The following is a 24,081-nucleotide window of genomic DNA, read 5'->3' as shown; positions in this document are numbered from 1 at the left end:
AAATGTACCTGAAACCCTTCAATAAATAGAGTTGCTTTTTATTCTCTTAATTTTGTCTGGCCTCTGTTTTGTACCTGAAGACCCTTCAATAAATATAACCACTTTTTATTCCCTTAATTTTGCCTGTTTTAGGTAAAGGACAAAAGCATCATTCCCATCAACACTCCCATCCTGCAGGCAGCTCCACTCTCAGCTGAGGCTTCCAGCAGAGCTCAGGTTGGCTCCCTCTCCGAGGTGCTGTGCCTGGAGTCTATTAAAGTGCCACAACGGCTTAGTTTGATGCAAGACAAGCACATACAAGATTTAAGCAGGCTGTATTTCAGCCCCAAGCACAGCACTTAGCAGGGCTGCCACGCACCAGGGCAGTTTGCAAACACGGGTAGCAGTTTAGTGCTGCTGCTCCCAGGTGGGGCCACGCATTAGAGGCTGCTAAAAGGGCTGCAGTGCAGGCAGGCAGAGCCCAGGGATGCTGCAGAGGGAGCAGGATGCTCTGGGAAAAGCTCTGCTCTGTGATCTGGGAGTTATCACATCCCCTCCTTAATTCCACTTGAGTCTGGTGCTGTGACCGTGTCCACAGGGGTTTTCAGATTGGGGGACAGACGAGGATCTGACTCCATGTTTCAGAAGGCTTCATTTATTATTTTGATATATATTACATTAAAACTGTACTAAAAGAATAGAAGAAAGGATTTCATCAGAAGGCTAGCTAGGAAGAGAAAAGAATGAATAACAAAAGCTTCTGTCTGGGACAGAGAGTCCAAGCCAGCTGACTGTGATTGGCCATTAATTAGAAACATCCACAGGAGACCAATCACAGATGCACCTGTTGCATTCCACAGCAGCAGATAACCATTGTTTGCATTTTGTCCCTGAGGCCTCCCAGCTTCTCAGGAGGAAAAATCCTAAAGAAAAGATTTTTCATAAAATGTGTCTGTGACAGGTGCCACGCTGCTTGTGCAAATATTTTCCCAGAGTTGTTTTTTTTTCTTGGGGGAAGACATGGAGAAATCCAGGTTCAGAGCCCTGATTAGCCCAAATTGGATTGATCTGAGTTTTCCTTGGCCACTGGGCTGTACAGCCAGCCCCCAGTACTGTGCCCACTTGGAATGAAGCAGCTCCAAGAATTGCCAGGTTTTTCTTCTAAATGAACCTTGCAATATTCAAGTGGCTGGACAGAACCTGGTTCTTCCAAATTAGCACTTCAACCACAAAGGTATTAATTTACCAGGGAAAACAGGGCTTTGTCCTTAAAACTGTCATGTAAATGTCCCTCAACTGAAGTTTCAGTGAATAATTTCTTTTCCATGCATACAAAACCCAAACTCGTAGGAAAATTCCCAGCCAACTCTAGCAAACAGCCAGTTCCCCAGTCAGAGCTCTCTCATTTGTTTTCAGAATTGGTGAAAGCAGTCTCATTCAGACAAAATAAACCAGGGAGGAAGAGGAGGAATTATTCCAGCAAGCATCAGCTTTCTGCTGCATCCCTGTCCAGCTCTTGGAGCCAGAGAATTCCTGCTGGCCTCGATCTGCCAGAGCACAGTGCCCTGAGGAAAGAGCATCATCCCTGCTGTGCCTGCACTGCTGACTGTGCCTGAACAGAGGACAAGAGCACCCTTGGAATCCCCTGATGAAGCTGGAACAGGTCCCTTGAGCACCCCTGCAGGGCCTAAGGGGCAGCTGGAAAGGCTGAACACCTTACACAGGGAAGTGCCTTCCCCAGAAATGCACCCAGGAAAGGATTCTGCTGCTGGAGATGGGGTGGGAAGAAATAACAGCTAAAAAATCCACTGAGCCCATGAGAGAGGTGACACCAGCTCTCAGTGTCACAAAGCCATGCTCCCCTCTCTCAGCATGTGCCAAAGGTGAAATCCATTTTCTCCTGTGAACAACACCAGCCGGGAATTACATGGCAGCCTGTGATTTTACACTGCTGGTGATCACAGCCCAGGACAGAGGGCTTGTCCTGAATCCTAAAATTCCCTTGTTGCCAAAGCCAGGCGAGGATTTTTGTGACTGTTTGTGGTACAAGACAAAAATTGGTCTGGGAAAAATGATGTTCCTGTTCAGGGCATTCACTCCACCCCTTCCCCATCACAACAGCACTCTCCTTTTCTCACTGAACCTGTTTGAAACAAAACCTGCTTAATTCAGATTGTCACTTTTAAACTTCCCCTGTCTCCTCTTCCCCAGGGAAATGAAAGAGAAGGAACAAATTTAAACATCAATTAAAACAATCAAACTCTATTTTCCACTACAGAAAGTATCCTGCCTTTTGGTTTTTTTTCCACTTTTGAAAAGTGATGTGCAAGCCACAAATCACTGGCTCAAATGCAAGTGATTTTAGGGGTTAAATACTCCTAAAACAAAGGAGTTTTGCACGGTTTTGGGAAGAATTGGGTGCCACAAGATGAAAGAGATCCCCATCCTCCGGCAGAGGGCAATGGTGTCGAGGAATGACAACGTGGAAAGGGCACTGATCTAATAAAAAAGCTTTAATAAATCCTGGAGCCACGTGTTAGTAACATGCTGGATTATTAAACACTGAAGGTTCTTTTTTTAAATCAAGTTAATTGGCATCAGCTCTGACACTTGCCATAGGAACGAGTGATTTGATCTGCAACCTTTATAGGCAGTTTTACCTTCATTCCTCCTCTGGGGCTGCTCAGCCCCAGTGTCATTAATCCTTGGTTTGCCCACACTGAAGAGAAGTGATTTAGAAAATGTTAAACTAAAGAAAGGCTTGATTTGAATTTGTACCTATACATCTTACTGGAGTAAAAACATTGTCTAGATGTGAAAAAAAAAAAAAAAAAAAATACACCCCAAAAAAATCCCCAAACAAACGTAGCAAACATTGTTTTGTTGTGCTTCAAACAAGCCAGGAAATAACAAACAGATGCTGCCAAAACCTGCAACAAAAGCTTTGCAAAGAAAATAAACACTCACACTTCAGGAGATTCTCACCAAAAGCTTTTCCCTCCCAAAATCTAAAATCAGGGTTCCTTCCACTTTTGAAACAGCAGCTGGGTCTGATCCCTGCTGGGAAATGATGCTGGAGTGGCACAAGACAGAGTTGGCCCCTCTGCTCTGCCCACCTCAACCCATGAGCCCTGTGACCCCAGAAACCCTTCTGAATTCACAGACAAGTGCCTGACACAGAAATCAACCCCAGGGATGTCCTGCCCCCTTCCCAGAGGGGGAAACTGAGGCACAGGGTGGTCACAGCACAGCACACCCTGGGCACAAGGCTGGGTCAGGACAAGGCTGGATGGGGTTGGGACCAACCTGGGACAGTGGGAGTGTCCCTGCCCATGGCAGGGGTGGGACTGGATGAGATTTAAGTTCCTTTCGACCCAAACCAGTCTGGAATTTCAGGATTCTGGAGCTCCAGGTGCTCCACACTCATCCCTGCTCTCTATCACACTGCCTGGCAGGGGATGGGCATTCCAAGCCTCTGTTTAAGATTTTTGGTATTTGGCAGAACAGGCTTGTAAAGCACAGGCTAAAAATAAAGGTAGCAATAAAAGCCTCTTGCTCGTTAATTACTCTGTAAGCCATTACTGCCTAAAAACCCCATAACTTTAATGGGTGCTATTATAAGTATAGTAGCAAAACTGTGCAGCTAATTAGTGTTTAGTTATTAAGCAGAACATAGCCAGAACTGAGTAATGAGCTCACAGAATTGCTGCTTCTTGGAGGGTTTAATCAGGAGTGGTGTTTTCAAGCTCAGATTCTCCCAATCCAGGGGACAAAAGGACAGAGGATTTTCAGGTCAGCTCTGAGGGGGAATGGCCATCCCTGAGCTGATCTGTGCAGCACAAAGCTCAGACTGCAAGTCAGCAAAGGGAAGGAGAATGACCAGAAATGTTTCAGGTGTCCAAGAGAATCATTCCAGCTAGAGGAGACCTGGATTCATCCCTGACAATCCAAATTTTGGAGCCAATGATGCAACGGAAGGTGAGGGTTTGCATCATTTCTTCACCCAGCATTTGTTTCCTTCTTTTAAAAATTGAAATAATTCCTATGGCCAGAATACAGAAATAATGAATTCTTCTTTTTATGTTTTTTTATTTGGTTAGGTTTTTTTAGGTTGGTTTATTTATTTTTTTTTTAGATTTCAGAAACCCAGAGGTGCTGGAGAAGCCTGGTAAGGAAGCTCAGCCTATGGGGGCTGTTTTTTCACTCAGTATTTTCTCCAGCTTCCCATACAAACCCCTTGCCTTGCCTACAGAGCCATTTCTTGTGTTTTCCAAACTGCCGCAGAAACTGAGGCACAAAATTCCCCTGGCCTTGCAACAGCTGAGGCAAAACCCAACCCACCCTTCCCTTCCAGCCTGCCCCACAAATGGGATCAAGAACACAGATTATCTCCCAGGAAAAAAAAAATAAAATAAATTAACCAAGCTCCTCAGAACAACACTTAAATTTTAAACAAGCATGAGTAAAGTGGATCAAGGGAGCTCAACAGAAGCACAATTAGCTGCTGGAACTTATTGCCACAGGATACTGAGAAGAACAAGAACTTAACAGGATTCAAAAAAGGATTAGTTGTGTATGTGAATAAACTGCATATCCAGAATTAGAATGAACCACCCACCAGTTTGGAAAACATAAAACCCCTTGAGTTTCAGAGCTTCAGCCAAATTTTAACAAGCATCAGAAACTTTCTTCTCCAGATTAATCCCCCCTCCGTGGTAGAATCAGGACAGGAGTGTGGTGGCACTGCTCTTATGCTGTGACACAGTCCCAAGGCTCCACTGCTTCCAACAGCAAGGTGCACCGCCTGGGAAAGTCTAAAAATATTGGATTTATTGTCCTAAGTGTGTTTGTTTTCCTGGACAGGCTCTCACATTGCAGCCATCACCACAGTGCCCAAGTGCTGTCCAGATTTCTCCTTTATTACACGCACTGCACTTCTGTCCTTGCTGCTGCAAAGGGATCTTTTCCAAGGCTGGAAAAAGCAGGAATCTTTTTATTAAATGATTTTGGAAAGGGCTGAACCTGAGCTTTGCAGCCTTCTTGTGCCAAGCAAAGCAGGAGCAAAAAAATGTGTCACACACCCTTGGCACCAGCAGTGGTGAGGCTGCTGTGGGTCCTGGGTGCTGGCACAGCCCCACCAGGGAATGGCACCACATTTAGGGACCTTTTCTGCTTCCAGATGTGAGAAATGCTGCTCACTTCCAAAAATTGGAAAGGTTTATTCAAACCTTATCAAAAATCCAACAGCAGACTGAATAGAGAAAATATTACAGTGCTGGGAGCAGAGGATTTTCCTCACCATGTGCTCACCCACACAATGGAGATTTTGCTTTTTAACCCTTTAGCTCTCCCAAAGTTCTGTCCATCCACTCCTTTGTTGTCCAGGGGTGGAGATCACTGCCTTAAATCTTGATTGGAGGCCAGGAATTGCCATGGTAACAATCCCACCTTCCCAAATGTCCCAAACCCAGGGCATCCCATAATAACACCACAAGGGGGGTAAAACATAACTATAAACCGATATAAATATAGCTAGTTATAGTTATAAATATGACCTATATAGTTTTTATATAGAATAGTTATAATATATATAGTTATAATATACTTAAATATAATAGTTATACATAATAGTTATAATATATAGTTATAATAATTACATATAATATATATAATAGTTATATATAACTATAGATAATATATGATATATGTATAATGGTTACATATAATTATATATAATATATAATAGTTATATATAACTATTATCCATATTATATATATTTATTATATATAGTATATATTTATATATAATAAATATAATGAAATATATATTATAAATATAACATAATAAATAAATATTTTATAGATATATAAAGATATATTTTTATATATTATTATATATAACTATATTTATTATAACTATTATATATAACGACTATAATTATAGTATATAATAGTTATTATATATATAGTCTAGTTATATATAACTGTAAACCTATGAAACTGCTCCTAACATATTCACAATATTTTCCTTTTAATTGTGAGTCAACCACGGCATTCCTCATCTGTCAGACAGAGAATGCTCTGCCCTTCCAGCATTGGCAACACCAGGAAAGCTGTGCCTTGACTCAGGTGTGGGATGAGGAGGCCTCTGCTGCCCCCAGTCCTCCCTGATGAAGGGCTGCACTTCTCACATGGTTTTTAAGAATAATCTCTCCCGAGATAAAAAGCTGTTTGACTTACAGCCCACTCCCAAAATAGAAAGGCAGCTGGGAGTTGCTTTGCTTTGGGAAAAGTTGGTGGATTTTTGTTAAGGTCGCTGGTGGAAATGCTCCAGCAATTCTCTCATTTAAGGGTTTCCCATCCAGTTCTCCTCACTGGTGACACAGCACACCTCGAGTTGTCCCCTCTGCTCAGCCCAGCCCACATCAGACACAGTCCCAGGCTCTCCATTTCCACCTCTGTGCTCTGCATTGCACCGAGTGTGTGTGCACTGCTGACTCCCATGGATCTGAAAAAGTGACACTAACAAAGGATGACCCAATTTCCACGAGATCAGGCTCAATTCCACAGCTCCATAATAGGCTTTGCATATGCTTTGTCCGAGGGGTTTGGAGGCAGGAGCTGCCACGTGACACCTCATGGGAGCAGGTGGCAGGTCACAATGACCAAACCGCACTTTTCCAGAGGAAAAAGCTCATCTTTCCAACCTGCAGGCCAGCAAACTGCATTTTTCCAGGATGTGCAAGGCTGAATCATTGAGCCAAATGTGAAATGAGCCTTTCCTTTCTCCTTTCCTTTCTCCTTTCCTTTCTCCTTTCCTTTCTCCTTTCCTTTCCTTTCCTTTCCTTTCCTTTCCTTTCCTTTCCTTTCCTTTCCTTTCCTTTCCTTTCCTTTCCTTTCCTTTCCTTTCCTTTCCTTTCCTTTCCTTTCCTTTCCTTTCCTTTCCTTTCCTTTCCCCCTGTACCCAAGGAACCCTAACAAACCAAACGAAACTTTTATATCCTCTGTGAATTATTGGTTCAGGATTCTGTGGGTAGCTCTGGGCTGGTGGGACACGCTAGCAAATTCACAAATCCAACCCTCAAACAGGAAGAGCTGTGCCCAGCAAGCCACCAAGGCTCAATTTATGTCCCAAATCCCAAAATTCTCAACTGCAGACCTGGAGGTGAGACTGCTCTCCTGGGTGGGACACACCTTTGGTATCACCTGGCAGCAGCTCAGCAGCCCCACAGCCATCAGCACTCACTTTTAATTAAAGAGCTCTTCCCAACCCCTGGAAGAAAATAAATCCTGCTCTATTTAAAAAGGAGTTATTAATAACCTGATTCTAATGTATGAAATAAAAGGGGAGAAAGAAGCTCGCAGAGCTGTGAGCAAGTTCCCTCTCCCACTGCAGAAAGCCACCACTGAGTTCTCTAAAAAAGGAACTTAAAAAAGGATTTAGTTCCTAAAAACATGATTATTCTCTTTTCAATAGCTAACATCAAATATCTTAAAGGTGGGTTTTTTCAAAAAAAACCATGAAGACATCCAAATTCTCCATCACTTTTAGAAACAGCAGCAGCTGCTACCCCAGTCTCTGAAGACAGAGGTGAAGCAGAAACTGCTGTGCAGGAGCTGCTGGACTTTGAGCAATGTCCAGGCTGGGAGATGCTCCAGACAGGCAGACAGGAGAGTTCCTTGCCTGGGGGCAGAATGAGGCACTCTGGAATTCCAGTGCTGTGAATTCCCAGCTGGCATCACCTCCCTGCTCCTCCCCACAGGTGCAGCTCAGGGCTGGGGCAGAGGAGCAGAGCTGCAGGAGCTGCAGGAACTGCAAGGAGCTGCAAGAGCTGCAAAAAAAAAAAAAAAAAAGTTGCAAGAGCTGCAAGGAGCAGCTGTGATGGTCAGAAGCCCCCAGAGCAGCCACACTGGGAATTTCAGCTGAACACTCTCTGGGTGTCACCCTGTTCTTCTAAAGTTCTTCCAAGCCTTCTGATGTTTACATTTTTGTAATGGAGTTTCTCACGCACTTTTCATGTAAATAATGATCGTTTTGCATTTCTTTTTGGAGAATTGATGGGCTGTTGGTTTGACCAGTGTGGTTGGAGAGGTGACAATTTCATCCTCCAATCCATGGTCACTTTTGAAAGTTTATGAATATTGCAGTTCAGAAATAAACTGCTCTGTTTTTACCTTGGACATCTCAGCTGGTGTGTGTCATTCATTTAATGTCCCATTGTGACATCTGGGTAAACTCATGTTTAAATTCCTGATTTATTCAAAACTACCTATCCACTGCAGAGCTGCCAAGGTTCCCAGTGTCACTGCTGCTCCCCGAGCCAGAGTCCTTGTCCACTCCTGTCCCAACAACAGCAGAGCTCATCCCAGCACTGCAGGAGCAGATTCATGGCAGAGCAGTGCCAGTCACACTGATACCTTAGGATTTTTGCTTTTATATTTTTAATCACAACAACAACAACAACAACAACAACAATAATAATAATAATAATAATAATAATAATAATAATAATAATAATAATAATAAAAATAAAATAATAATAACAACAACAACATAGCAACAATAATAATTCTATTCTATTCTATTCTATTCTATTCTATTCTATTCTGCAATAATATATTATTATATTTTCCATCTATTTGTAACCCTGCAGTTCTTTAGTGCAGAACTCCAAACCCCACACACAGTGGGAGCTGCTGCTTCCCCATTCTGGGCAGACACAACAATTCCCCTCCAGGCCTGGCAATCAAGGACACCTCACTGCCTCAGGGCCCAGAGATGGAAACAAAAGGGAGTTGGGGGCAGCAAACTTGGGGTCAATGGCTTCATCAGCTGAAGCTGGAATTGGCAGATTCACCCCCAAAATGCAAATGGACCAAACTTATAAAAGTGTGAAACCCATAACCCATTGTCCATTTTTGGGTGGGTTTTGTCTGCCCTAAATGTACCTGAAGGCCATTCAATAAACAGAACTGCTTTTTATTCTCTTAATTTTGCCTGGCCTCTGGTTTTAGGTATCCCAAAAAGGCACCTACAGGAATATTCCCAGTGGATTTTCACTCCCATGGCCTTTCAGGAAACTCCAGCAGAGCTCAGCGTGGCACTCAGAGCTCCCAGCTCAGCAGCTGGACAAGAAATCAGCCACTCCATCAGCTTAGAGAGAAAATTCCCAGCTCCCGTCCCTGTGAGATGGCTCTTTTAAAGGGATGAGGCTCAAATCCTGATCCCTGCTCAGTGTGGGTGCCCAAAGAGGAGTCAGTAATGGGACTGAGGAATTAACATTGATTCTCTGATGCCATAGCGTGGAAAGGGAAGTGAGGGGAGGGGAATTTGGCATGATTAAGCAGATGCCTAACTATAATTCAGCAGCTTGCAGCACAATCAATTGGTGCTTGCAGTCCTGCAGTGCATTAGTGCAGCCACAAACCTCACACCCAGCTTGGAAGGAGATTTTTAAATGGTCTCCTGTGTGGATTTTTGCTCCCTGCCCAAATTCTGAGCTTGCTGGGCCTGCTCATAGGAGCACACAGGGTGCTCTTATCACCTTTTGCTCACCAGCTCTTTCCCCAGGGAATATGAACTTCTGCCTGTTTGGGATCCTTTGACATGTCAGTGATGCCTCAGGTTTTGGATTTTCTATTTCTCACATTCTGTGCTGCTTTAGTGTGTGGGTCTGGGTTCACATCAGGGGATGCTGAGCTCTGTGCACAGAGCAGGGAGACAAAACAATTCCTGCTCCAGCTGGGCACCAAGGACAAATGATCCAAATCTCAGCCCAGGAGCACAAACCCCGTGGGCTGGAGAGAGAAAAACAAGCAGGGTGGGACTGCCTGGGCTAAAGCTGGGATGGGACAATGAACTGCAAGGTGCAAATGGAGCAGAACTGATCCCAGGGAGAGACCCCGGGAGCGCTCGTGCATTTTGGGGCCATTTTGGTTCATCTTGGGTTCATTTTGGGACCATTTTGGTGCATCTTGGATTCATTTTGGGACCATTTTGGTTCATCTTGGGTTCATTTTGGGACCATTTTGGTTCATCTTGGGTTCATTTTGTGACCATTTTGGTTCGTCTTGGGTGCAGCCCTGGCTGGGCTCTTGTGCTGCCCAAAGTGAATCCATTAAAAATAAATCCCTGCTTTATTCTTTAACTCTGCCCACCCTCTGTCCTAGCTCAGCCTTCTCAAGGCATCCCCAGGATACCCTGGCCCATTCCATGTCAGAGGTGTTTGGCAGGGAGTGATTCCTTCTCTCCCACCAGCACAACCCCCCTGTGCCAATCCAATAAACCCAGAGCTGCTCCAGCCCTGCCTGAGGAAATGGGATTTGGCTCTCAGAGGGAAAGGCACAGGATGAGTGTTCAGCCTTGTCTGGCTTCCAGCCCCAGCCTTGTGCTGACTCTGCCTTCCCTGTGGCTGAGTTATTTTGGCTCAGCTCACCTCAGCCTGCTCTGGAGGTGAGATGGAAATAGCTGCCCAATTCTGGCCAGGGAGCTCAGGGAGCTCAGGGGCTGAGCACAGCCATGGCAGAGGCACCAATGCTGGCAGAGCCCAATCCTATGGCCTGGAAAATGTCATTTCTCCTCAATTTAGAATCACTCAAGGTCCAAGCCCATCCAGATCTTCTGAATGAGAAATGGAGGAGCCAAACTGGTGCCTTGGGATTTTAGCTTCTATATTTTCCATCTATTTGTAACCCTGCAGTTCTTCAGTGTAGAACTCCAAACCCCACACACAGTGGGAGCTGCTGCTTCCCCATTCGGGGCAGACACAACAATTCCTCTCCAGGCCTGGCACTCAAGGACACCTCACTGCCTCAGGGCCCAGAGATGGGAACAAAAGGGAGTTGGGGGCAGCAAACTTGGGGTCAATGGCTTCATCAGCTGAAGCTGGAATTGGCAGATTCACCCCCAAAATGCAAATGGACCAAACTCATAAAAGTGTGAAACCTGTGACCCATTGTCCATTTTTGGATGGGTTTTGTCTGCTCTAAATGTACCTGAAGGCCCTTCAATAAATAGAACTGCTTTTTATTCCTTTAATTTTGCCTGGCCTCTGTTTTAGGAAGCCCCAAAAGGCATCAAAGCAGAAGCTGGAGACAGGATGAAGCTGAGCATTGCACACTTCATACCTCAGTGAGCACGAGGTTGTCACAGTGAGAAAAGCATCCCCAAGTGCCAGCATCACTCCCCAACCCCTGCCCTTCCCAGGAGCATCCTCAGCCCTTGGAAAAGCCTGTCCTGCTTGGCCAAGCACCATCCTGCCACCAAATACTCCCCCAGAGAGTCTCAGCAGCAGAAAACTCTGATCTACAGCTGGCTGAGGGCACACAGCCCTCACCTGGCACAGCCTGAGCTGTCTCAGAGACATCCAGATGTTGGGGTGTTGTGGGGTCCTCTGGATGAGGTGAGAGATGAGAATCTGACTCTAAGTTCTCAGAAGGCTGATTTATTATGACATGACATGATATGATATTATATTGTATTGTATTGCATTGTATTGTATTTCATATTATATTATCACAGAATCACAGAATCACAGAATCACAGAATTTCAAGACTGGAAGAGACCTATAAGATCATCTAGTCCAGCCGATGTTCTAACTGTTCAACTAGATCATGGCAGCAAGTGCCACATCCAGTCTTTTTTTAAATTCTTCAAGGGATGATGCCTCCACCACCTCACTGGGTAAATGATTCCAGTTTCTGACCACTCTTTCTGTGAAGTATTTTCTTCTTACTTCTAACTTACATCTACCTTGACGCAACTTGAGACTGTGTCCTCTTGTTCTATCCGTTGTCGCCCGGAGAAAGAGGCCGACCCCCAGCTCACTACAGCCACCCTTCAGGAAGTTGTAGAGAGTGATATCATATCATATCACATGAAAATGATACGCTAAAACTATACTAAAGAAAGAGAAAGGAGACCTCAGAAGGCTAAACAAGAATGAATAATAAAAACCCATGACTGACCAGAGTCTGACACAGCTGGCTGTGATTGGCCATTAATTAAAAACAATTCACATGCTAAGTAAATAATTCTCTAAATCACATTCCAGAGGAGCAGGACATGGAGAAGCTGAAGCTTCTCATCTTGCCAGGAGAAGCAATCCTGGCAAAGGGATTTTTCATAAAATATCCCAGTAACACCCAGACTCCCCTGCAGGCTTTGCTTGCAAGGTGAGGTGCCAGATGAGCCCTTGGGGAGCTCTGAGGAGCTGGGGGGGGGGTTTGTAAGCCCTGCTCTGAGAATATTGTAATCACGCAGTAATTATGGCACATCTCAAATCAACCAGGCAAATCACAGCGTTGTCATTATTATTATTATTACCACTGTCACCCGCCCTGCCTGGCAGAGAGCAGGCCCTGCCCAAGGAGGGAGCAGGGCTGAGGGAACATCCACAGAGCTCCAGCTCTCTCCCTTCAGGGCTGCCCAACCCACACCCCACCTCCCTGGCAGCTCCTCCCTTCCCAGGACCACGTCTGTGCTTCCCTCAGCTGTACCACACGTAATTAGTCAGGTTGATTTTACCTTTTTTTTTTATTTTATTTTAATTAAACAACTTCAAGCACAAGAGCAGCCCTTGTGATTTGATTGGAGCTGTCAGTCTTTCAAATGTCATTCCTATAGATGACTAATCTTTAAAAACATCAGTTACTAAACTCATTGACTCAGTTGATGATGAGCCAGAGCAGAAATGATGGTTGAGACAGAGAAGGGGGTGGCAGAGCTGCATGGGGCCACTGCAGCTCCAGGGATTGGAACTTCCAGGGAAATGCAGGCTATGGAAATGGGGATGTGGCACATCAGAGAGGACATCTGGGCACTCCTGGTCCTCCCAATTGTTGTCACGATGACAAAAAAGAGAATTTTCTGTCTCAGCCTCTCTGAGTGTGCTGGTTCTCAGCACAGAGTGAAGCCGTGGATTCCCATCCTGCCTCTGGAACAGGGTTCCCTGCACTCCCTGACCCCCTTTTCCCACATCCCCCCAGTGCAGCTCAGCTTTGGGAAGCACCCCAAGATTTACAAGGTGAAAGTGTCCCACAGCAGGAGCAGCAGAGGGGGCACGTGGGGATCCCATCCCAAATGTGGATTTTACCCCACTCCACAGGCTGATCCCATCCCACTTTGGGATTGTTCCCCACTCCACAGGCTGATCCCATCCCAAATGTGGATTCTATCCCACTCCACAGGCTGATCCCATCCCAAATGTGGATTCTATCCCACTCCACAGGCTGATCCCATCCCAAATGTGGATTCTATCCCACTCCACAGGCTGATCCCATCCCACTTTGGGATTGTTCCCCACTCCACAGACTGATCCCATCCCAAATGTGGATTCTATCCCACTCCACAGGCTGATCCCATCCCACTTTGGGATTGTTCCCCACTCCACAGACTGATCCTATCCCAAATGTGGGTTGTTCCCCACTCCACAGGCTGATCCCATCCCACTTTGGGATTGTTCCCCACCCCACAGGCTGTGTGCCCAGCCTGGCTCCCAGCGCTGCAGGGCTCCCAGCACTGGGATAACCCAGTACAGGGATAACCCAGATCCCACCCTGCTCTGCCCTGGGACAACCCAGGCTCTCAGGTGAGTTATTTATTAACTCTGAGCCTCTTGCCTTTAGAGCCTTCTGGAATGAGACAAACAGGACAGAAACAGTGCTGGCAGCATTTTCAGAAGGCAAATGGGTGGAAGGAAGGAGGTGCACATGTGGGGTGACAGTTTCAGGGGATTGCCACCAATCCCAGCTGCCACATCTCCCAAAGCCAAAGGACAGAGTTCAGGTCCCCCTGCTTCCCTCCCACACGTGTCCTGCCAGTCCAAAACCCCCAAAATCCCCAAAACAGATTTATGGTGTGCAGCATTTCCCTGAGCCCAGCACCTGACAGCAATTCCTGCATCCTCTCAATGCCACAGCCTCCACAAAGGGCAGAAATTGGGCTTTATTTATAGACAGGCACCTTTTATTGCCATTTTTCCTCTTCCCTGAGGCCAGGCTGGGGGCAGAGACACAATCTCCACCTGCAGGATCCAGGCAGGTCCCCCTTGCTGCTGGGGATTCATCTCACAGTGGGTTTATTCACAGCTGCGCCTGCCAGGCCCCTTCCCTGTGCTCCTCTCTGAGCTCTGGCTGCTGGCACTTGGGAGAATTTCAGAGTTAAAGGAACTAATAACTTAGAATAACTGACTCCAAGGGAGATGAGGCTTCAAACTGGGCCACCCAGGAGTGAGCTGAGCTCTCAGAGTTGTCCTTTTCCCCACAGCTTCCAACCCATTTTTCCAATACTCCCCATTTCAGCAGTAATTTTTTTGTCTCTGCTAAAAATCATGTCAGGAGTGATGCTCCTTGATGTGACAAACAGAAGACAACACTTCCAAAGCCTCACAGGAGGTCACTCCAGGAGCTGCACGCTCTGGGAAGATGAATATGTCCGAGTCATGCCTGCTGAATGTGACACTATTATAGGAAAGACACAGGCAGAATTATTCATCAGCAGTGACTTGTGTGGCTCCAATCTCCTTAACCAGCTGCTGTCCATCCGAGTGGATCAGAGCCCATCTGAATAAACCCTGGGCTGTCCCCAGCAGCCCACAGCACCCAGAGCAGCCTCTCCTGAGCTCTGCATCCTCCTTGGGAGCCAGGCATTGTCGCAGACATCTTTTCATGAAAAATCCTTTCCTTAGGATTTTTCCTCCTGAGAAGCTGGGAGGCCTCAGGAACAAAATGCAAACAATGGTTATCTGCTGCTGTGGAATGCAACAGGTGCATCTGGGATTGGTCTCATGTGGTTGTTTCTAATTAATGGCCAATCACAGTCAGCTGTCTCGGACAGAGAGTCTGAGCCACAAACCTTTTTTATCATTCTTTCCATTCTATTCTTAGCCAGCCTTCTGATGAGAACCTTTTCTTCTATTCTTTTAGTATAGTTTTAATGTCGTATATATCATAAAATAATAAATCAAGCCTTCTGAAACGTGGAGTCAGATCCTCGTCTCTTTCCTCGTGCTGGAACCCCTGTGAACACGGTCACAGGGCATGGCAGGAGGGAGGGAATATTCCTGCATGCCAGGCTGCAGGGAGCGGGCAGGCAGGGCCACAAAGTGCCTGGCAGCCTCTCGGAGGTGGCAGCCTTGTGCCAGATTCTCCTTCCCTCTCTCCCAAATTAGAAGCAGAGCGTGCCACTAGAAAGTCAGGTGAGAGCTGTCTCTCCAGGAAGAGAGAGGCTGCCTCTCAGCATGCTGCTGCTCTGAGCACAGCCAGAACCCCCCAGAACCCCCACAGCTCTCTCTGCACTGTCCCAAACCCGCCCAGGTCAGGAATGTCCTGACCCACAGCATAAACTGTGCTGGGATTTATTCACAGGCCCTGTGATTTAAACACTGCTCTCCTGCCATGGACACAGCCAGGGAAGCCCCTCTGGAGGCAGAGAAATGGCAAATACTTGCAAATATTTTTAAAATAAAAATTTAAATAATAAATTCGAATTGTTAAAATTCTGCAAATTACAAATATTCACCTTCCCCAGCCCCAGAGACGAAGCTGGGCAGTGCTGTATTGCACTAATAATATATAATACATATATAATGTAATAATATAATGTAATGCAATGCAATGCAATATAATGTTATGTAATATAATATAATATAATGTTATGTAATATAATATAATATAATATAATATAATATAATATAATATAATATAATATAATATAATATAATATAATATAATATAATATAATATAATATAATATAATATAATATAATATAATATAATATAATATAATATAATATAATATATCATACATATATAATGTACTACCTATATAATACATATAATAACACATACTATGAATGTATTATTAATATAATATTATTAATATATAATTATTGATGTATATTATTGATACATTGTCATATATAATACATATTATATATGTATTATATGTACATATGTATGTATATATATGTATTAAGTGTACATATACAATGTATATAATAGACAATATTATATACTCTCTATTTACATTTTTAACATAATCTATATATAAAAATATAGATTTTTTATATTGAATGTATACATAATGTAATATAATGTAATGCATATATAATGTAATTATAGAATATAATATATATACATATATACTATATATATAGACTATAGAATATATTTTTATGTAAATATGCACTTATATACTTGTTCAGACTGTAGAGGACACAAAAACACCAGCCAAGCCCCCTCTCTGCCTCAGTCACACCCATTCACACCCAAACATCCCCTCTGCCCCTTTTCCAGCCCCCAGCTCAGCCCAGCTCAGCCCCATCCCTCCCTCCCTCCTTCCCTCAGGCTCCCAGCCCCCTCCCAGCCCTGCCTCAGCAGCCATCACGTGCATCCATTATTCAGGAGAAATATCAAGTTATTCATGAGCCAAACCAGTCTCCAGGTACTGCACCCAGCCTGACAAAATCCCTTCTGCTGGCTGCTCCCTTCCCAGCCTGAGCTCAGGCACAGGAGAGGGCTTGGATCTCTCATTTTTGGGGGATTTCTGGTTATTCTGTGAGGGACAGGAGGAGCAGCCCTGCCAGCCTTGCCCTCACCACTGCCCCATGTCCCTCAGGGTCCCTCAGCTCCTGCCAAATGTCAGGGTCTCTCACTGCTCAGAGTGACCCCAAGAAAAGTTCAAAATTCTCTTTTCCCAGCCTGGCACTTGAAGAAAGAGTCAGAGCTCTACATTTCTCAGTCTCAAGGTTGTTTATTGTATCTTATCTATAAAAGAGTCACGAGTTCTTCTTATTGTTCTTTCTAGCCTTCTGTCTGTCTCCTTTCTCTATTCTTTAGTATAGTTTGGTTTAGTGTTCTTTTATATAATATAGTATCATAAAATAATGAATTAGCTTTCTGAGAACACGGAGTCAGATTCATCATTCCTTCCTTCATCTGGGTGTTGGAATGTTGGGGGACACAAAACAGATGATGACTTTGGACCTGGCTAACATCACAGATTTGATAACAGGATGCCTTGGCAAAAGCAAAGGGAACTTTCAAAATTAGACCTGGATTGCAAGAAGACTCAATCAAACAGATTTACTAGAAAAATGAAATCCCATTAAACCCTGCAAGCAAGAGATGTTGTTATATGCATAAGTTTGTGTGATTTTAACCTAATCATTGTAGTACACATCACTAATCTCCCTGAAATAGCATATCAGTGTTTGTATCCCACAATAAAATCAGATTCTGATCACTAAGTCAGTCTCCCCATCTCTCTCCATCACCAGCAAACACCAGACTCACCCACTGCCACACTGACACCCTCCAGCAGCCCCAGTTCCTCACAGCAGCACACCAGAGCATCCCAGCCCCTGCTTGGGGCCACCAGGACAAGAATCTGGACCAAGCAAACCCCAACTCATCCCAAGTGAGATCCCTGTCCCCCAATGGTGACAGGAGCGCTGCTCTTCATTCACTGAGAGCCCGAGCGGGCCCCAAATCACGCCGGCATTATGTTATGATAATGCTGGAAGTATTATAAATGCTCTGTGTGCCAGACAAATCCTGGAGCAGGCTTCCAAATCCCCTCCAAATCCCCTCTTGTGTCTCTACATTCATCCATTCATGAAATGCAGAGCAGAGCCCCAGCATCCCTCCTTCTGCTCTGGGCTCTTTCCAGATCAATGGAAGGTGAGGCAGACTTGGGGTGTTTCTCCTGGAGTAGCCTTTTTTTGGGGGGGTTTTTTTTGGGGGTTTTTTTGGTGCTTTGGTTTTTTGTTTTTTGGGGATTTTTGTTTGTTTGGGGTTTCTTTGGTTTTTTGCCTTTCAGGTGCCAAAGGAACCTGCAGAGCATTGAGGAATGATGTCCAGCAAGTTTGTTTTTTTTTTTTATTTTTTTTTGTTGGTTTTTTGTTTGTTTGTGTTTTTGTTTTGGTTTGGGTTTTTTGTTTTTGTTTTTGGTTTTTTTTTTTTTTTTTTTTTTTTATTGTTTTTGTGGGTTTTTGGGTTTTTTTTGCCTTTCATCTGCAGAGGAACCTGCAGGGCATTTAGGAATGATGTCCAGCAAGGAAACTGAGACCAATCCCATGGCTCTGTCTCCTGTCAGAGGGTGAAGTGTTCCTCATCCTCCTGCTCCCTGCAGGGCCACAGGAGCAGGGAGGTCCCCTCAGCAGAGCTGCCTGTCTTTATTCTCTTTGCAAACAACTTGCTGTTGTTGCAATTCCTTTAGATCAGATGAGCTTCACCCTGTAAATTCCTATTTTTCTTTACAGCTGAACCTACCTGAAGTGACACCCCAATCTTCAGAGCACTGAAGCAAAGGGTTCCCCATTTTTTGGAGGTGAGCAAGCTTCTCCCTCTGAAGAGCCTCAGCTTTCAATTCCCTCTGCACTGCTTTTCAAGAACAGCACAAAAATCCCTAGCCAGAAGCTTAGCTCCTGTCCTGGCTTTAGGAGAACAGCTCAGATGCAGGCAGGAGGGGGATCTCGAGCATTTCCTATTTATTCTGCTGCCACAGCCAGGCAGATCGTGTTGTGTTGGCCGTGGCTCGCAGGGAGAGCAGAGCTGGAGGGATTTCAGAGGCACCACAGCAGCTGGGAAATGGCTTCAGGGCTCTGTGGTACCCAGACAGGGCAGGAACAGGGGGAGGACAAATTCACAGGGCTGTGCAGGGGGAAGGAACTCATTTCCAGTGTGGAAAAATGGGTGTGGAACTGTGCTCCAAGGTGTTTTACTGCTCACAACAGAGGGAAGGAGCTCACTTGCAGGATGGAAAAAAAAAAAATGGGTGTGGAAGTGTGCTTTAAGGTGTTCTACTGCTTAGAACTGTGCAGAATGAAAGAACTCACTTCCAGGATGGAGAAATGGGTGTGGAAATGTGCTCTAAAGTGTTTTACTGCTCAGAACTTCACAGAAGGAAAGAACACACTTCCAGCATGGGAAAAAATGGGTGTGGAGATGTGGTCCAAGCTCTGTTCCAGCCCAGAACTGAGCAGGGGGAAGGAACTCACTTCCAGGGTGGAAAAATGGCTGTGGAAGTGTGCTCTAAGGTATTCTACTATTCAGAACTGTGCAGAGGGAAGGAGCTCACTTGCAAGATGGAAAAAAAAAGGGTCTGGAATTGTGCTTTAAGGTGTATTACTGCCTAGAACAGTGCAGAATGAAGGAACTCACTTCCAGGATAGAAAAATGGGTGTGGAAATGTTCTCCAAAGTGTTTTACTCCCCAGAACTGTGCAGGGGGAAAGAACTCTTGCAGGATGCAAAAATGGCTGTGGAAATGTGCTCTAAGGTGTATTCCTGCCCAGAACTATGCAGGGGGAAGGAACTCTTTCAGGATGATAAAAAACAGTTGTGGAAGTGCGCTCCAAGGTGTTTTATTGCCCAGAACTGTGCAGAATGAAGGAACTCACTTCCAGGATGCAAAAATGGCTGTGGAAGTGTGCTCTAAGGTGTATTTCTGCCCAGAACTGTGCAGGGGGAAGGAATTAACTTCCAGGATGGAAAAAAAGGGAGTGGACTTGTGCTTTAAGGTGTATAATAATAATAATTTCCTGAGTCTGTGAACAAAGTCTTTTGGGAAGTGACACTTGGTACAACCAAAAAACCCACAGAGGGAGAGGGATAAGGGTAGGAGGAGGGCTGAAGTGGTTGAATTTCTGTGACAGAGCACTGAGAGAGCAGGATGTGCTCCTCAGCACTGGGAATTCTTTGCCCTCTCTGTCATTCCCTGGGGATGTGGAGTTCCCAGCACAGCTGGAGCAGATGTATTCCACAGTGACCCCCACCCTGTGGCACTGCCAGCACTTGGGGCTGCTCCTTGGGTCTCCAGCAAGAGATGGAGATAAATTATGGACCCCATCCCATGGTCTCTGCTCAGCAAATCCCTCCTCAGCTCCTGGAGGGGAATCCTGCCCTGATGCTAACCCAAACACAAAAAGTCAAGGAATACAGGAGGAAAAGGGAGAGTCCATCCTCACCCTTCAGCCCTCCTGCCATGGGTCACTCCTCCTGCCACCACAGCAGCAAAGCACGGGCAGGTGCTGATCCAGGATCTCCACAGGCAGAACATGAGCAGAAAACACATCCCAGAGAAAAAGGAGCCACAGAGGCACCTTCCAAGGACATGGATCCCAGGAAAAGCTTTGCCTTGGGGTGGGTTGAAGCTGATGCCTCAGGTTTTGGCTTTTCTATTTTTCAGCTTCTGTGCTGCTTTAGTGTGTGGGTCTGGGTTCACATCAGGGGATGCTGAGCTCTGTGCACAGAGCAGGGAGACAAAACCATTCCTGCTCCAGCTGGGCACCAAGGACAAATGATCCAAATCTCAGCCCAGGAGCACAAACACCGTGGGCTGGAGAGAGAAAAACAAGCAGGGTGGGACTGCCTGGGCTAAAGCTGGAATGGGACAATGAACTGCAAGGTGCAAATGGAGCAGAACTGATCCCAGGGAGAGACCCCGGGAGTGCTCGTGCATTTTGGGGCCATTTTGGGTCATCTTGGGTTCATTTTGGGGCCATTTTGGGTCATCTTGGGTTCATTTTGGGGCCATTTTTGTTCATCTTGGGTTCATTTTGTGACCATTTTTGTTCATCTTGGGTTCATTTTGGGGCCATTTTGGGTCATCTTGGGTTCATTTTGGAGCCATTTTGGTTCATCTTGGGTTCATTTTGGGACCATTTTCGTTCATCTTGGGTTCATTTTGGGACCATTTTGGTTCACCTTGGGTGCAGCCCTGGCTGGGCTCTTGTGCTGCCCAAGGTGCATCCATTGAGGAGATCCTTTTAATAAATCCCTGCTCTATTCTTTAGCTCTGTCCAACCTCTGCTCTAGGGCAGCCTTCCCAAGGCATCATTTTGTGGCAACCACAGCAGGACACAAGACATCAAAGCCCCACTAAATTCTCCTCCAGCTAAACACAACTTACAGTGCAGCCCACTGAACTTTTTGAGCCAGGAAATGAAGGCCTGCAGGGTGAGGGAACCACTGAGGGCCACAGAGGAAGATGCTGACCAAGGCTTGCTGCATCCCCAGAGGTCAGGCCTCTTGCTGAAAAGCAGCCCTGGAATCCAGGCAGCCTCTGGCACTGCTCATCCCTGCCACAGAAAATGCACAGAAATGCAAGAAAGGACCCCATCCTGTCCTCCTCTGGATTCAGATCTGCCCACTGGGTTTTGTTGGAAAAACTAAAAATTGCTTTTTTTGCACAACTTTTTTTTTAAGCCAGTAGAAATAGAACAAGGGCAAGACAGAGCAAAATCATCTCAAAAGGCAAAATGGGATATGGGGTATGGGATATGGGATATGGGATGGGATATGGGATATGGGATGCAATATGGGATATGGGATATGGGATATGGGATATGGGATATGGGATGGGATATGGGATATGGGATATGGGATATGGGATATGGGATATGGGATATGGGATATGGGATACAGGATATGGGATGGGATATGGGATATGGGGTATGGGATAAGGGATATGGGATGGGATATGGGATATGGGATATGGGATATGGGATATGGGGTACAGGATATGGGATGGAATACGGGATATGGGATATGGGATACGGGATATGGGATATGGGATATGGGATATGGGGTATGGGATATAGGGTATGGGATATGGGATATGGGATATGGGATGGAATACAGGATATGGGATATGGGGTATGGGATATGGGATACAGGATATGGGATATGGGATATGGGATATGGGATATGGGATACAGGATATGGGATACGGGATATGGGATATGGGATATGGGATACGGGATATGGGATACGGGATATGGGATATGGGATATGGAATATGGGATATGGGGTATGGGTTATGGGATATGGGATATGGGGTATGGGGTATGGGATATGGGATACGGGATATGGGATATGGGATAGGGGATATGGGATATGGGATACGGGATATGGGATATGGGATATGGGATATGGGATGGGATCCATGGGATGGGGATGGGGATATGGGATATGGGATGGGAAACTCTGAGTTTCTGGTGGGTCAGGAAACTTTGGGAAGCCAGGTGGGAAAGCTCTGCCCCTCTCCTCCTGGGGACTTTTACACTGAGAGGGACCCTCATGGAGACCCTCATGGAGACCCTCTGGCTTTTCTGTCCCAGAGAAGCCAAACATGAGGTTTGTGTCCCCTGTTCTGCACACTGAAGCTGTCAGGGCACTGCAGGGATCCCCCCAGGAATGCCCATGGAGAGGTGCAGGAAGGGATTTGTAATCCAGGAATTGGAATTCAAATCCTTTTGGAATGGGAACGTACCCAGAGCCGACATCACTGACTGCACGTTTCTTCCTCTGCCTTCCCCACACCCATAAATATTCAAACAGGAAAATAAAATTATTGATCAGCTGCCTTCCCATTATAGCAACAGCCACTGTCCTGCTGGCTTTGGCCATTTCCAAACCTCTACCACAGAACTAACCCTGCTGGGAGAAAGATTGTTCCTAATTCTTGAATTCCTTCACCAGAACATCATCTACATCCCCCGAGGCTGGCACAGACACCAGAGTTTGGGGTTTCACACAGAAAGAAGATATTTTCCCCAGTGCCTCCATTTTCCTCTCCACACCCTTTCAGCCCCATCTCTGCCAGGTAAGCCAAGAAACCCCAGCCCTTGTGACCTTCCAGCCAAATCCTGGTGAATCCACTCACTCAGGTGGATGCTCAGGGACACCAAAAACCCAAGTGTGTGCAGAGCAGTGCAAGAGACTCCAGAGTCTCTGCCAGTGCCTCACATTGGGCCACAAACTCCCTGAATGTTCCTGAATTACTGTTCCTGCACAGCCAGGCTCTGACAGGGACTGGTGGCACTCTGGGGCTCAGGATGTGCTCGCACCAGTGGGGACTTCTGGGACACGTCATTATTTCAGCAATCAAAGCAAACGCTTCCTAACGCCGTGCCAGGAGCCATCAAGCAGCCCCCGGAGGCACGGGGAGGAGGGGAATGGTTGCAAATGGATGTGGCAGCAGCAGGATCCTGCCCGAGGTAGTGAGGGATGGCCAGGAAAGGGCTCGGATCGCTGGGGATAACTGGGGAGGGGCTCCACAGCTGCGAGCATCGGGCTCTCCTCGGGGCTTTCCCCAACATCTGGCTAAAGGCACCTCCCAGCCCTGTCTGAAGTTGTGCTGCCTGCCCTGACTGAGAGAAATTCGGAGTTTCACGGTCAGAGACCCAGGAACTGAGTCACAGAGAGGCCCAGCAGGGAGAGGAAGGCATCATCTGTGGGCAGCTTCATTGATCAGCCCTGACTTTCTCCCTCACAACCACTGGTTCCCATCCCCTCCCACTCCCACTCCACGCCACAACACAGACATCCCTCCTCTGAGCCTTGCTCAGCCATCTCCTCTCCCCCCAATAAACCACAGCACTCGGGAAGCTTTTCCCTTTAGGCAGCCTCAAAGTTGGCTCCCGGCGCTGCTGGCACGAATGAAAGCGATTCCAGTTCCCCCTCCTCCCGCATCCCATCCCTTCTCGGTGCGAAGAAAAGGCAGAGGATGACCAAGGGAGGGGAACGGCAACTCCGGGTGGCCTCACCTCCCTCCCCTCATTGTGCACGGATGCTCGGGAGGATGCCGAGACACCGAGAGCCCCAGGGACGCCGGGGCACGCAGGGTCGGGAGGGCGATGCTGGGAGCTCCTGGAGCGATCCCCGGGGAAAGCAGCTCGGCGTCCTCGGGCAAAGCGGGGGCAAAGTGAATCTCCAGCACCGCAGCCCCCCGGACCCGCTCTGCGCCCTCTCACTGCGCTGGGAGGGGAGGGAAAACCGCTCCGAGCATCTCCGGCTCCCTCCCGTGCCCTGCCCGCTGCATCCACACGCACACCCCGCGCAGAAAGGATGCGTGTCCTGCTCGGCTCAGCCATGCAGCCGGGGGAGGCAGCCAGAGTTACCTTGTGAGCACAGCCGGAGCCGCCTTCTGTCTCCATCGCGGCCGGGAAGCTGCTCCCATTCATGCTCTAATCCCTGCGAACAGAGGCACGATTCAAAGCGGCTCCTCGCCCATCCAGCAACCTCCGCCTCCTTCTCTCCCCCCCTTTCCGCCTCGTTTGTTGCGTCCGGCTTTGTGGTGCTTTTCTCGCTTTGTTT

General features: G+C 46.5%; 1 protein-coding gene across 3 annotated transcripts in view; it reads right to left on the bottom strand.

Moving 5' to 3' along the window:
* The window catches only part of B3GAT1 (beta-1,3-glucuronyltransferase 1), a 41,722-nt gene extending 17,704 nt beyond the window's left edge, over positions 1-24,018 (bottom strand). For all 3 annotated transcript variants that reach the window (XM_063178436.1, XM_063178437.1, XM_063178439.1), the window contains exon 1: positions 23,886-24,018. The gene's annotated coding sequence lies outside the window, so the exon portion shown is untranslated. The remainder of the gene's footprint in view (positions 1-23,885) is intronic.
* Between the last annotated feature and the right edge of the window lie 63 nt (positions 24,019-24,081).

The sequence above is a fragment of the Melospiza melodia genome, chromosome 29 (genome assembly GCF_035770615.1).
Source record: "Melospiza melodia melodia isolate bMelMel2 chromosome 29, bMelMel2.pri, whole genome shotgun sequence".
NCBI classification, from domain to species: domain Eukaryota; kingdom Metazoa; phylum Chordata; class Aves; order Passeriformes; family Passerellidae; genus Melospiza; species Melospiza melodia.
This window is presented reverse-complemented; position numbering and strand designations above follow the sequence as displayed.